The sequence below is a fragment of the Choloepus didactylus genome, chromosome 4 (genome assembly GCF_015220235.1).
Source record: "Choloepus didactylus isolate mChoDid1 chromosome 4, mChoDid1.pri, whole genome shotgun sequence".
Classification (NCBI taxonomy): domain Eukaryota; kingdom Metazoa; phylum Chordata; class Mammalia; order Pilosa; family Megalonychidae; genus Choloepus; species Choloepus didactylus.
Window position 1 is genome coordinate 42,168,221 of NC_051310.1, and position 12,429 is coordinate 42,180,649.

At 51.3% G+C, this 12,429-nt stretch overlaps 1 long non-coding RNA gene across 1 annotated transcript; it reads left to right on the forward strand.

The window, feature by feature from the left end:
- Positions 1-456: 456 nt before the first annotated feature.
- Positions 457-8,200, forward strand: LOC119533186. The gene is made up of 4 exons (XR_005216604.1): positions 457-597; positions 935-1,040; positions 4,248-4,293; positions 7,745-8,200. It is a non-coding gene; the product is annotated as an uncharacterized LOC119533186 (long non-coding RNA).
- The last annotated feature ends 4,229 nt before the right edge of the window (positions 8,201-12,429 follow it).

Genomic DNA, 12,429 nt, shown 5'->3' on the forward strand with positions numbered 1-12,429 from the left:
GTCCAGGGGCTCCCTGGGAAAAAGAGTTGCTTTGGGATTGTAGAAAGGTCAGCTGAGCTGGAGGGATCAGGGGATCAGCTGGGGTGGGGTAGAGGAGCAGAGGCTGGAGCGCAGTTGGGGTGGGGTCTGAGGGTTGTGCTCTTTCCTGCCTCTCCCCGCTGCCAGGCAGCCTGGCCAAGAGGCTGGACAAGGGCACAGGGCGCACTGTTGGCTCCTTTAGGAAAAAAGTGCTGGCCTTGGCCGGGGGGGAGGCCTGTAGAACAGTGGTGTAGACTTTGGAGTGGGTCATACAGATGCACTGGCCGTGTGACCTTGGGTAAGTCCCTGGGCTTCCTGTGGTTGCTGACACCTGGTTTAGGAAACGCACGTGATGTGCTCAGCACGTGCCTGGCACCTCAGAAGTGCTCGGTAACTGGGGGCTGCCGCTGTGGGCATGGCCGTGTGCTGGCCCGGCTGCCTCCCCTGGCCTGCCCGCTCAGCTGGGCACCCCACAATGCCCCTAGGAGGGCTGCAGTGGGTTCCTGCAGGGGTTCGGGTGCCCTTCCCTGCCCTTCGGCCGGTCCTCAGAGGTGCCTGCTGTGGTCATTTCCTTGCTGGGTAAGAGTGCCTCCTGTATCCTGGGTCTCGGGATGGGGAGAGGGGAAAGCGGTGACAGTTAAGGAGCCCAAAGACCCCAGGCCCGTGTTCTCAGGCTGGTTTAGTGAGCTCTGTGTGTTTCCTGTGCAGACCTGCCTTGGAGGACCAGCTGTGGGGTACCTGTGGGGTGCAGCAGCTACCTTGGGACTGGGCCCCACCCCTGGGCTTCTTGCCTTAGCCCCCCACATCCTGTGGTCATTATTAGTTTGCTTTACGGTCGGCTCCATTTTAAGCTCCTCAAGGACAGGGGCTTTTTTAAATTTATTTTTTTAACCTTTATATTCTTGCTGCCTGGTAGAGTGGCACTGGATGAACAAATGAATGGACACTGGGCAGGCCCATGGTCAGAACAAGATACATGGAGAGCGAATACTGTGCTTTGCTTGGGCATCTGGTAAGCCAAGGTGGGTGTCACCAGGCAGCCATTCTAGGGTCCTGCACACACCCTGCCCTGTGCCCTCCGCCTGCGACTGAGGCTGGAGGATGGGCAGGGTTCCTCAGGTTTGCAGCCTTCCCTGAGGGCAGGGACTCCCCGTGTGGGCCGTGTCAGGAGCTGCCTGTGTAGAATACTCTGGGCTCAGTGCCAGGTGTGAGCCAGTCCTCAGAAGCTCCCCTCCATCCCGTGGCCTGGCTCCTGCACCCACTTTCTGTTCCAGGTCGCCTGCCCTAAGCAGGCTTGTTGAAGATGGAGGCCACATGGTGCCTGGCATGAGAAGGTGCATAACAAAATGCCTGTGGATGGAGGAGTCCACGTGCCGGGTGGGTCTGGCAGCTCTGCCCAGGGCACTGGTGGGGGACAGTGCTCCCAGTGACCTGGCCTGCCCACCAGGCTGGCTCCAGGGCCAAGGTGACTCCTGGCCCTCATGACCCCGTGGCCTGTGGTTGGTCAGTGGCTGGAATTCCCCCTGAATAGTCTAGCCGGGTGCTCACAGGGCCTCTTCAGCCACGTGCTGACCTCGCCTAGAGCAGGGTGCCTGGGAGGCCACCCCACCCACACCTGTGCACCTGTGCCGAGAAGCGAGCCCCAGAAGAGGTCGGGCCTCTGCCGGGAGAGCCGGCACCCACTCCAGGGCAGGACAGCAGTGCCAGGTCGGGGCTCTCGCCGGCCACACTTCCGTGGTACGGACTTAGACCTGGGGCCAAATCCCCACATAACCTTTGGGTGTTGTTTATTTGTGCTGAGTCTGTTTTCCTCATCTGTAAAATGGGAGTGCTTACATAGAGTCAAATATTTTTCCCCTATAAAAAGGAAGGAACCGCTGTTACGTGTTCCGACATGAATGAATCTCAAAAACATTACACTAAGTGAAAGAAATGAGGCACGAAAGGTCACATAAAGCACGATTCCATACATAGGAAATATCCAGAATAGGCAAATCCATAGAGACAGAAAGCAGATTGCTGGTTGTCAGGGGCTGGGAGGAGGGGGGAATGGGGAATAACTGCTTAACGGCTTTGGGATTTCTTTTTGGGGTGATGAAAATGTTTTGGAACTTGATGGAGATGGTGGTTGCACAACATGGTGGATGTACTAAGTACAACTGAATAGCTTGCTTTAAAATGGTTTACTTTATTTACATGAATCTCATCTCAATAAAAAAAAAACGGGGCTGCTACTGACCTCAGCAGGTGGTTGGGCGGATTCAGAGATGATGAATGTGGAGCCCTCACTTGGGGTGGGAAGCTGTAAAGGTCAAAGAGGGGAAGATGTCATTATCCCGGTGGCTGAGTGAGTTGCTGCCCCGCTCGGCTCCAAACTACAGGGAGTCGGGTGCAGGAGCCAAAGGGGCATGGCAGCAGGTGGTTTAGGCTGGGCACTCCCCCATTAGCCAGGGACAGAGGTGCTTCAGTGACTGCTTCACCAGCTCTGTGTCAAGACTCCTGAGCTACACATTGCAAGCTCAGGCCTCCAATTTGCTGGGCAGCTGGGTCCGTTCCTTCATCAGGCCACATACCTGCCTTGGACTCCCTGGCTACCTGCTCTTCTCCCTTCTCAGGGGTCTTCTGGGCAAGAAGCTAAGCATGTGTAACCGCTCCATCTGACACATGACCTCTTACTGTCCCTGTCCCCAACTCTTGTCTTCTTCACAGCACCCATCACTGCCAGGCAATGTACCGGGCATCTCTTGGTTTATCTGTTTGTTGTGTGTCCTTCACATAGAGTGTAAGCTCCGTGGAACAAATACTTTATCTCTTTTGTTCACAACTGTATTTCCAGCATCCTGTGCTTGGGACATGGTAGGTGTTCAATAAACATCTATCAAATGAACAAATGCATGACTCTCCTTATTTACACAGAGAGCCAACTGGGTGCAAGCCCTGCCTGTACTGAGTACTGTTAGTAAATAGCGTTATCATCATCCCCGTTTCACAGATGCGGCAGCTGAGGCTCTGCGAAGTGGGGTGGCCACCGGAGCTGGGCTTTTGCCCTGACAGTCACACATCAGATTCCCCGTCTGTCCCACCCTACTCTAGGCTGTCGCCTGGCCTCAGAGGTAGCATGGGGCCAGGAGCAAGCTCACTTCTGCCCCCTCAGCCACCCGGCCCCTCCCACTCCCAGGATCCTGGCAGCTGCTGGGCCCACACCCACCACCCTGGAGCCTTTTTCTCAGGCTCTCAGCCACCCCAGCCCAGCTCCCTTCCTTGAGAACCTTTGTCATAAAGAAGGTGAGGCCCTGGTCTGGCCTGTCTCTCCACCTCCAGGCCTTGCTCACCCAGGGGAACCTTGGTTATAAATATGGGGGTTACACCTTGTGCTTGTATTAAGCACCTTTCATCTGGGGAGCTCCTGGCTTCTGGGAGGCTAATTAGCTGCTCTCAGGGAAGAGTGAGTAAGAGCTGATGTCCCAGCCGGGGAACTGGCTAACTAGGCTTGGGGCTGGCTTTCCTGGGGAGAGGTGGGTGAACCAGCATCTCAGGCTGCCCACCCCTTCCACACTGCTCTCTGCCGCAGGACCTGCTCACAAGGGCCCTTCTCTCTGGCTAATAATGAAGGCAACCACTTATTGAGTCCTTATTGTGTGCCAGGGGCTTGCTAAGCCCCTTCTGTATATTTAATGTAATCACATATGCAAAGCACTGGGAGCTGTTCTGTTGTGAAACAATAACAAACACGGCTCCCATCACAGAGTCTTTACTTCTTGCCGGCTTCAGCATGTGATCTCACGTAACAAATGAGAAGTCTGTGGTGCAGTGCCTGGCATATAATAAGTACTTGATAAGTGGTAGCTATTATTATTACTCTTCAGAACAACCCTATGAGGTAGGTACGATGCTATTCCCATTTCACAGATGAGGATACTGAGGCTCAGAGAGGTCAAGCCACTTGCTGGAGGCCACACAGCAAAGCAGGAGCAGAACCAATATTTAAACTGGGTTGGTTTGAGCCCAAAGCTGCACACAGGTCTTCAGGTGCTCTCGCTCCTTTTTCCTGGCAACCCGGAGGCTGTTATCCCCACAGGCCTTACTTTGCCTAGCCCGGCAGTTTAGGTCATCGGGCTGGGGCATTCTTCTTAGCCGTCTCCCCAACGGTGAGCTGGTGGGCTAAGCTTGGATGGAACAACTTTGGAGATCATTTAATGCAACCCACCCCTTTGTCCCCTATTTTTCAGATGAGAAAACTGGGGAGGAAGGTGACTGCACAGTGTGACAGGACAGGTAGGAAGATGCCACCCCATGAAAGCTTGAGGAAAAGAGGCAGGGGAGCCTTTGCTTCCCTCACTCTCTTCCAGCCAGTTGGCCTTGATACCAAAAAACAAGCATGGAAGACAAACAATGGAATACCTGGCCCACCCCCAAGGAGCTGTTCCAGGGACCCTTGGGTGGGGTGGGGGTATGTGCAGCAGTTTAGGGGCTGAACCTGGGGCAGCCACTTCAATGAACAAGAGCGCCTGTGGGCAGGACTGTGTACTCCACCTCTTTGCCCTCTGAGGGGCTCGCAGCAATGGGTGAGCCCAGGGCAGGCCTTGGCCCTTTGTGGCATGCTTCATGGTAGTGGTCCCAGTGAAGAGCACACAGTAGGTACTTAAAAATGCACAGTGGGGAAGAGGTGAAATTTGAGCGGATGGATGTGTGGATGATACACCATGTCTTAACATTGCTCGGCAAACCCAGACCCATCAAATGTGACCTTCCTCCAGGGCTTGAGGATGGGGCTTACGGAAATTTGGTTTAGGCAGCAAGAAGTTCATGGGCCATGGGTACTGAGGCTGGGGTTCCTGCAGTGAGACATTTGTTCTTGGGTGCTGATGGGTGTGGCTAAGAGCTCAGCATCCAGCTTCTTTCCTCCCTATGATTGTGGTCCCTTCTGAAGGAGCAGGTCTCTGTGTTTTCGACGCATGGACCTCCAAGGCTCTGACTCTCTGACCCTCTCCCTTTGCTTCACCATCTTCTGCAGCCCCCTCCTCCTCACTGAGTTCCAGCCACAGAGATCCCCGATCTAATCTCTGCATCTACATCCATTCTCTGCATCTACATCCATTCTCTGCATCTATATCCAGTCTATGCATTTTCCTATGAGATCTACCTTCAATCCCTTCTACAATTCTCCTCAGGACCTTCTTCTTCCTTCCTGCCTCAGCTTGAGGATTTCCTCAGAGAGGGCTTCTCCAAAAGCCTCCCCATCCCAAATCTAAATCGGTTTTCCATTGATATATATCTATATATACTCCTTGAGCACCCTATGTTATTCCTTCATAGGAACTTGGAACCTTTTCAAATGGAATCTTACACACATTTATAAGTTATTTGTTCAAACAAGTCTGCCTCTGTTAGCCTTTAAGCTACACGAGGATGGGAATTTATTGTGGTCACTTCTTGTCATGCCTAGCGGGGCACATTACATATCAAATGAGTGAATGAAACCAGTGGTTCTCCAAATGTGATCCCAGGACCAGGGAACATGCAGGGGCATCAACTTCACCAGGGAACTTGTTAGAAATGCAAATTTTCAGACCCACCCATAGAATTAGTGACTTTGAAGGTGGAGCCCAGCAATCTGGGTTTGCACAAGCCTTCCAGGGGATCCTGGTGCACAGTAAAACTTTAAAAATGAAGCCAAAATCTACTGTTCAGTGTCTGCTGTGGCAGAGGGCAGGTTCACATCTTCAAATGCAGCAAAGGACAGGCCTTCTTTAACAAGGGGTGGGTAGAGCGTGTAGACACTGGGCCACCACTACTGAACCCCAAAAGGGGCCCACGCACGCTGTTTGGCGTAATGGCCACTGGGGGGCAGTGTAGCCACGTCCGTCTCAGCCGCCTCCGAGGACTTCGCCGTGGGAGGCCAGGCCCGCGATGACCAGCTGGGGCAGCTTCAGCCAGGAGCAAAGAAACAGAAAGGATCTTGTCCCACGCTTGCAACCTCCTTATCAAGCAGTCTCGGCTCACAGGTCCCAGGCGCTCTTGGGAACTAAAGGGCTCAGAGCCGGTGGGCATCGCTTGCCCCTGCATCTCGCGTGGGCCCCGGGGCTGCCTGGCTGCCTCCCCCTGCGAGGCCGGGGCCTGGTGGATCGCCTTCGACCTGGAAGGGCCGCAAGGTTCCGGGGAACTGCAGGACGCGCAGGGGAGGGGATGCAGTCAGGCCGACTGGGGCAGAGCGCCAGAGAGGGCGGCGGAACCTTGACTGCTTCCCCAGAGGCAAAGGGCAATCCTCCCCGCGTGATCCCCTCCGAAGTGCAAAACAAGTCGGCCATCTTGGCGGGAGCGGGCTTAACCCCCTCCTCGCCGGCGCAGTCCCCGCTCGGTCTGGGGCGCAGCTGTGGGATCCTGTGGACGTTGCCTTGTGAGGATTCTGACCAAGAAGCTCTGGCTGTGGGCAGGTTTCGGGTTTGGAAACTGAAACATCATGAGAATAGGGACGAATTTCTGAGAACGTCCAGAAAACCTTAGACCCTGGCAAGCTAACCTGAGGGTGTTTGGAAATCCCATCCCGTTAGCCATTAATTAGGAGGGCTGGTCTGGAGCTTTTGTAAGCGAATTGGATTTGTTCCAGTCCCCTTGCTTTTTGCCCCATATTCAAAGAGCACAAAGTCTGAGGCAGGTAAAAGTAGGTCATTGCTGTGGTCATCAGGTGTTTGTGGGCAGCCAAGTGTCAGGGTCCAAGACAAGGCGTGTTACCAAGTGTAGTATCTTATTGCTCACAGCATAAAGTGCAACCTCTTCTTAGGTCATGCCAGTCTCCAAACCAGGGGTCAAAGACCCGTAGTCTGGAGCTGAATCTAAGTAGCGGACCCATTTCAGTTCTGTCTCGCGCCATGAGGACTTAAAATGCCATTTTGATGCCATTCCTCGAGCCACTGGCCCCACCCATCGTGTTGTCTTATTACCTGGCCTAGTTCAGGCATTATTGTCACTCTGTCACTTGGGTATGTTTCGGCTTCATGCTGTTCCTTCTTTCTAGAATATTCTAGAATATTCTTCCTTCTTGACACCACCGGTCCTTTATGGTCCAGTTTAAATGTCAGCTCCACTAGAAAGTCTTCCGTCCTTACCCCTTTCGTGTCCAGCAGAGTCATCTCTCCCCTCCTCTGCCCACGGACAGCACCGTGAGCCTCTGCTGTAGTACTCTCCTGTTTTCCTTGTCATCTCTGTCTGCCGCTGCGTCCTCCCCATTGAGCTGTGAGTGCTGGAGAGTAGGCAGCCTGCAGTTTTGGTCTCTGTGTCCCCCGTGGTCCAACACACATATAGGTCATTCAGGAAAGGGTTGTTGCTAGAGACTCATACAATCTTCGAACGGTATCTGGGTTTTGGTGTTGGAAAGTTCCCGAACGTTTTGAACCTTGGGCAAAGAAAATGTAAGGGTGTTTTCTTAAGCCCTGTAATGGAATCGCTTTGTGTGTTTAATGGCTTTAAGTTATTTTTAGTGGAAATGTCAGGGTGCCATAGGGAAAAAAACAACAACTCTGGGTCTAAGTCTGACCGAGAAGACTCTAACCACTGAGCCCTGTGTTCCTTGTTTCCTCCCTGTGGTGGGGTTGGTGGGGGGTGTTGGTGGGGCACGAAGCCCATGAAATGGGACTGCAGTCAGTAGGTCAGGCCCCAAGGACCAGCCAAGGTCTCAGTGCCTTGGCTGGGCTGGAGTTCTTGAATTTCTGACTCTTCTCTGTTCTAGGTTTGAGCTCAAGAAATCCAGAAGAAAAGGGAATGCCTTGAGATTTTGAAGGTGGCTAAAGCTAAAGGAGGGATCCTTTCTTTTTCCATTTAAAAGACTCAACCAAAAGTTCCCCATGAAGAACTGAAGGACTCCAGAAAACCCCTCTGTGCCACACCCACAGATGATTTGCTGAATGCTCATTAAGGGAAAAACAAAGAGGTGGTTTTGTTTATTTATTTAAGAGGAAAAGTAAATGAGCTGTGACAAAACAATTTGAAATCAGGCCCCTTCCAGACCTGGGCTTTCACTTCCTTGATGGGAAGTAAAACAGAGAATCAAATCCCCCTCCAAATAAAAGTGAAGTTAATAATCAGACAGCCCGAGCCTCGGCTACATCCTGTGTCAGCTCCCTCCCTCCCTGGGCTCACTGTTTATAGCTGCTGAGCTGCCCTTCGGAGCTCAGAGCTGGCTTAACCCTTTCCTCCCCACCCCAGGGAAGCCCTTTTCTGCTCTGAGGCCAGCAGGCTCCGACACACTCTTCCTGCTGGCCTGGCCTCTGGAAGGGTGGCTCTCCCAGGCCTCCCCACCTGGGCTCATCTGGGCCCACCCCCCAATGCACCCCCAGGGCAGCCAGCCTGCGTCTCAGTCTCTGGCTGATGCACTTAATAAGCCCAGATTAGATTTGAGTGACACCTTCTGCTTATTCTGCACAAAACCCAAAGTAGGGCCCGGGAGGGCTGTCCCATGTGTCCCCTTCCCTCTCCATCCCTCCAGGGAAAACCTTGGAAACCCACTCCCATCCCAGACTCAGGCCTCTGCTCCACACAGCCTCCGTAGCCTGGTGGTCTCTAGGAGCTGCCTTCTAACAGAAGGAAGCACAAATCTTTGGGACTCCAGGCCTGTGTTGAGACCAGGACTCCATGCATGTCTCTGGGCTGCTTTCAGTGAAAACCTTATGCTTCCTTCAAATGCCTTCCCACGTTGTAGCATGTTTATTTCTGCTAGTACCCCGTGGGGTTGGTAGTAGCCCATCCCCATGGCACTGAGGAGAAACCTTGCTAAAATTTATTGAGGGCTTTCTACTTGTCACTGTTCTAAGTGACAACTCTGCCCAGTGGGGCGACTGCTACCCCCATTTTATAGATGAGGAAATGGAGGCACGGGTAGTTAAGTAACTTAACTAATGTTGCAAACCTAGTAAGTATCAGAGCTGGATTTGAACCCAAACATTCTGGCTCCAAAGCCTGTGCTCTTAGCCCCTGCACTTGAGGTCTCACAACCAGAGCTTGGGCTCCTCTCTGCTGGGGTCAGGGGCTGTCAGGGAGCAGCCGATCGATCACAGAATGATCCCATGAACGCATTGTCAGAGGTCCTGAAGTCCAAGGACTTTGAGTTGCGCTCTCCTCCCTCCTTTCTGTTTTTCCCTTGGGAAGAAAGCAGTGAGCACAGGCCTGAAGCTGGGTGGGGCATTGTGGCCTTTCCATCACTCTTCCTCCAGGTTCTGTGGACAGAGGTGTCAAGGAAAAGCTGGGATTTGGAGCAAGGTTAGAACTGGGCAAATAACCTTTATTGGCTGGCAGGAGGCCTTAGAGTGTGGCTGCCTTCTCACAACCGTCCTGGATTACCTTCTGGGTTCGGGAAGATGGAGTAGCTTGCCCATTCTGGTTTAAAATACATCCACTGGGTTTAAAAGGGGAGGAAAGTGGGACTGGAAAGCCTTCTTGGCCGAAATGAAACAAAGTAAACTTTCAGTGGCTGAGAGATTTCAAATGGTGTCAAGAGGTCATTCTGAGGTTATTCTTATGCATTATATAGATACTCCTTTTTAGTTTTTAGTGTATTCAAATAGCTAGAAGGAAATACCTGAAACTGCTGAACTGCAATCCAGTAGCCTTGATTCTTGAAGACAAGTGTATAACTATGTAGCTTACATGGTATGACTGTGTGATTGTGAAAATCTTGAGGCTCACACTCCCTTTATCCAGTGTTTGGACAGAAGAGTGGAAAAATGGGGACAAAAAAGTAAATGAATAATAGGGAGGATGAAGGATTGGGTTGTTTTGGGTGTTCTTTTTTACTTTTATTTTTATTCTTAGTTTTACTACTTTTTTTGAGTAATGAAAATGTTCAAAAATTGATTGTGGTGATGAATGCACAACTATATGATGATTCTGTGAACAACTGGTTGTATACTTTGGATGACTGTACAGTATGTGACTATATCTCAATAAAATTGCAAGGGGAAAAAAAAAAACAAAACAGTGCAAAATGGACACCAGCCCCTCTGAGTGGTTTTCTTCCCCCATCCCAGAAAGCTCCTCTGGGGCCAAGGCAGCTCACAGGGGCAGGACCCCACCTCAGCCCTCACCAGTATGGGGAGGGCAGTTGAGGCGCTTTCCTCTCGGGGGCTGGTGGCCTTCCAGACTGTCTTCAGCCATCCGGGACTCCTGGCAGCCTCACCGAGAGCACACATCTTTAGGAAGTAAATATTCTGTTGCAAGAACCAATAAGACAAAAATCACTCACTGAGTTAAAATTTTTTCAGCTTTTATGAACTTAAAAAAGAAAACTTCCAGAAAATTTCAAATGTATAAGAAGGGGACAGAGAAGTACAGCAAAGCCCCACCCTCATTGCCCAGCTTCAACAATTAACAAGTCATGGCCATGCTTACCCACTGATGCTACCACCCGCCTGTCCACCTCCCACATACTTTTGAGGCATACCCCATATATCATATCCTTTCATCCATAAATATTTCAGTATGCATCTCTAAAAAAGGGACTCTTTTAAAAACTTAACTACATCACTATTATCTCACCTAAAATCAATAATACCCTCTTCATATTACCAAGATTCGATTGGTGTTCACATTTCCTGAACAGTTTTTGAACTCTGCTTTTCCATGTACTCCAAAAAAAGAAAATAAAAACAGCCCTGAAAAAAGAATTTCTCAGAATTTGGTCATCTTCTCACACTCTAGCTCATAAAAGGACACATTTTTGAACTGGGGCTGGAAGTCCCAGTTGTCAAGTCTCTGAGGGCCACGGTCATGTCTTAAGCTTGCTCCGGCTGCAGCTGCCGGCCGGCCAGGGCCTTGCGCACTGTGAGTGCTGAATTTCACGTGAGGATGAGCACAGGCGAGGGTGGGGATGCAGCAGTGTTGAGCTAATGCGGGAAGACTGGAGTGCAGCCCCCTGTGTCCTCCCACCCACGCAGACGCCCTGGCTGTGAGTGGCTGTCCTTGGCTTTCCCATCCGGCACTCCACCCGCCAGCTGCTGGGGCCTCCTCTGGGACCCTCTTCTCTCTCTTGCTTGGGATACTTGACTGTGCTCCAGTGACTCCATGGAATCCCACTTTGCACGGCCTCCAGCTTTCTTCTTGGTCTTGCCAATTGCTGCTTGACGTGCAGCAGAAGTTGACTGAGGTTACTTTCCCGGAAAGGAGGGGTGCTCCCACCGATGGAGAGCGTGCCAAGGGCTTTGCTCATCTGTCCTCGCTGTGCTTCCGGGAGATCAGTATTGCTCTTAACCGCCATTTCACAGAGGAGGAGATGAAGGGTGAGGGCAGGCAGGCCCCTTGCTTGCCCAGGAAGACGCAGTGCCAGGATTTGATCCTGATCAGCCTGAACGCCAAGTTGGTGCTTTCCATTGCCGCAGATCACTTCCCAAATGTTAAGACTCGCTTTACAGACTGCTAGGCAAGTTGGCCCAGGACCAGGGACTTATCCTTTTGAGGACAGATCTTGACAAGTTGGGCTCTGCAGTCACCCATGCACTTTTCCCTCCAATGTTTGCATCTTCCAGGGCAGATAGAGCATGACTTATTATTATACACACCCTTGTTAGGAGATTAGCTCAGTTGAATGGAATAAATTTTAGGTCATTCAGCCTCTAGTTTCCTGGTTTGTCTTTTTTCATGGTTAAATAATAGTTTGAGTCATAGATTATGTGACTGTGACAGGTCTGAAGGTTAGGAGGGGATGTGAAGAAACCGGGCTAAGTATAAAAGGCCATAATCTGGATATTATCCCTTTTGCAGATTTTTGTCATATCTCTGAGTTTTGATAGAAGAAGAATGTGACTTTCAGAAAGTACAGAATCAGGGGCAAGAATTCTTGAGAGGGAGAAGGACTGGTGCGGGCACCATTTTCTTTGTCCCAGTTGACCAGGGTTCAGCCTGTGTAGCTTCTCTGCAGCTGAACTTTGGAGGAGCAGTCTTAGGTGGCCTGGTGAGGGCCAGCACCCCTGTCCTCTGGGACCTCCTTCATCTACTGCAGGCATCCTGAGCACTCCAAAGCTGGGTGCTCAAACAGACTTGAGCGGCATTTTTACTTGCCTTGCTTCTCAATTTTGCCTTGGTTTGCTTCAGCTATCTCCCAACTCCTGCTGCCCTAAGGAAATGGAAGAGTGGGAAGAAGTGGGTTTTTGCTTAAGTAAGGGAGTTGGCAAAAGCAAAGCCGACACAGAAAAGAGAGGTATTCACAGGCTCACAGGAGAAAGAGAGGTGTTCCAGTTTGCTAATGCTGCCAGAATGCAAAACACCAGAAATGGATTGGCTTTTATAAAAGGGGGTCTATTTGATTGCACAGTTACAGTCTTAAGGCCATAAAGTGTCCAAGGTAACACATCAACAATTGGGTACCGTCACTGGAGGATGGCCAATGGTGTCCAGTAAACCTTCGTTAGCTGGGAAGGCATGTGG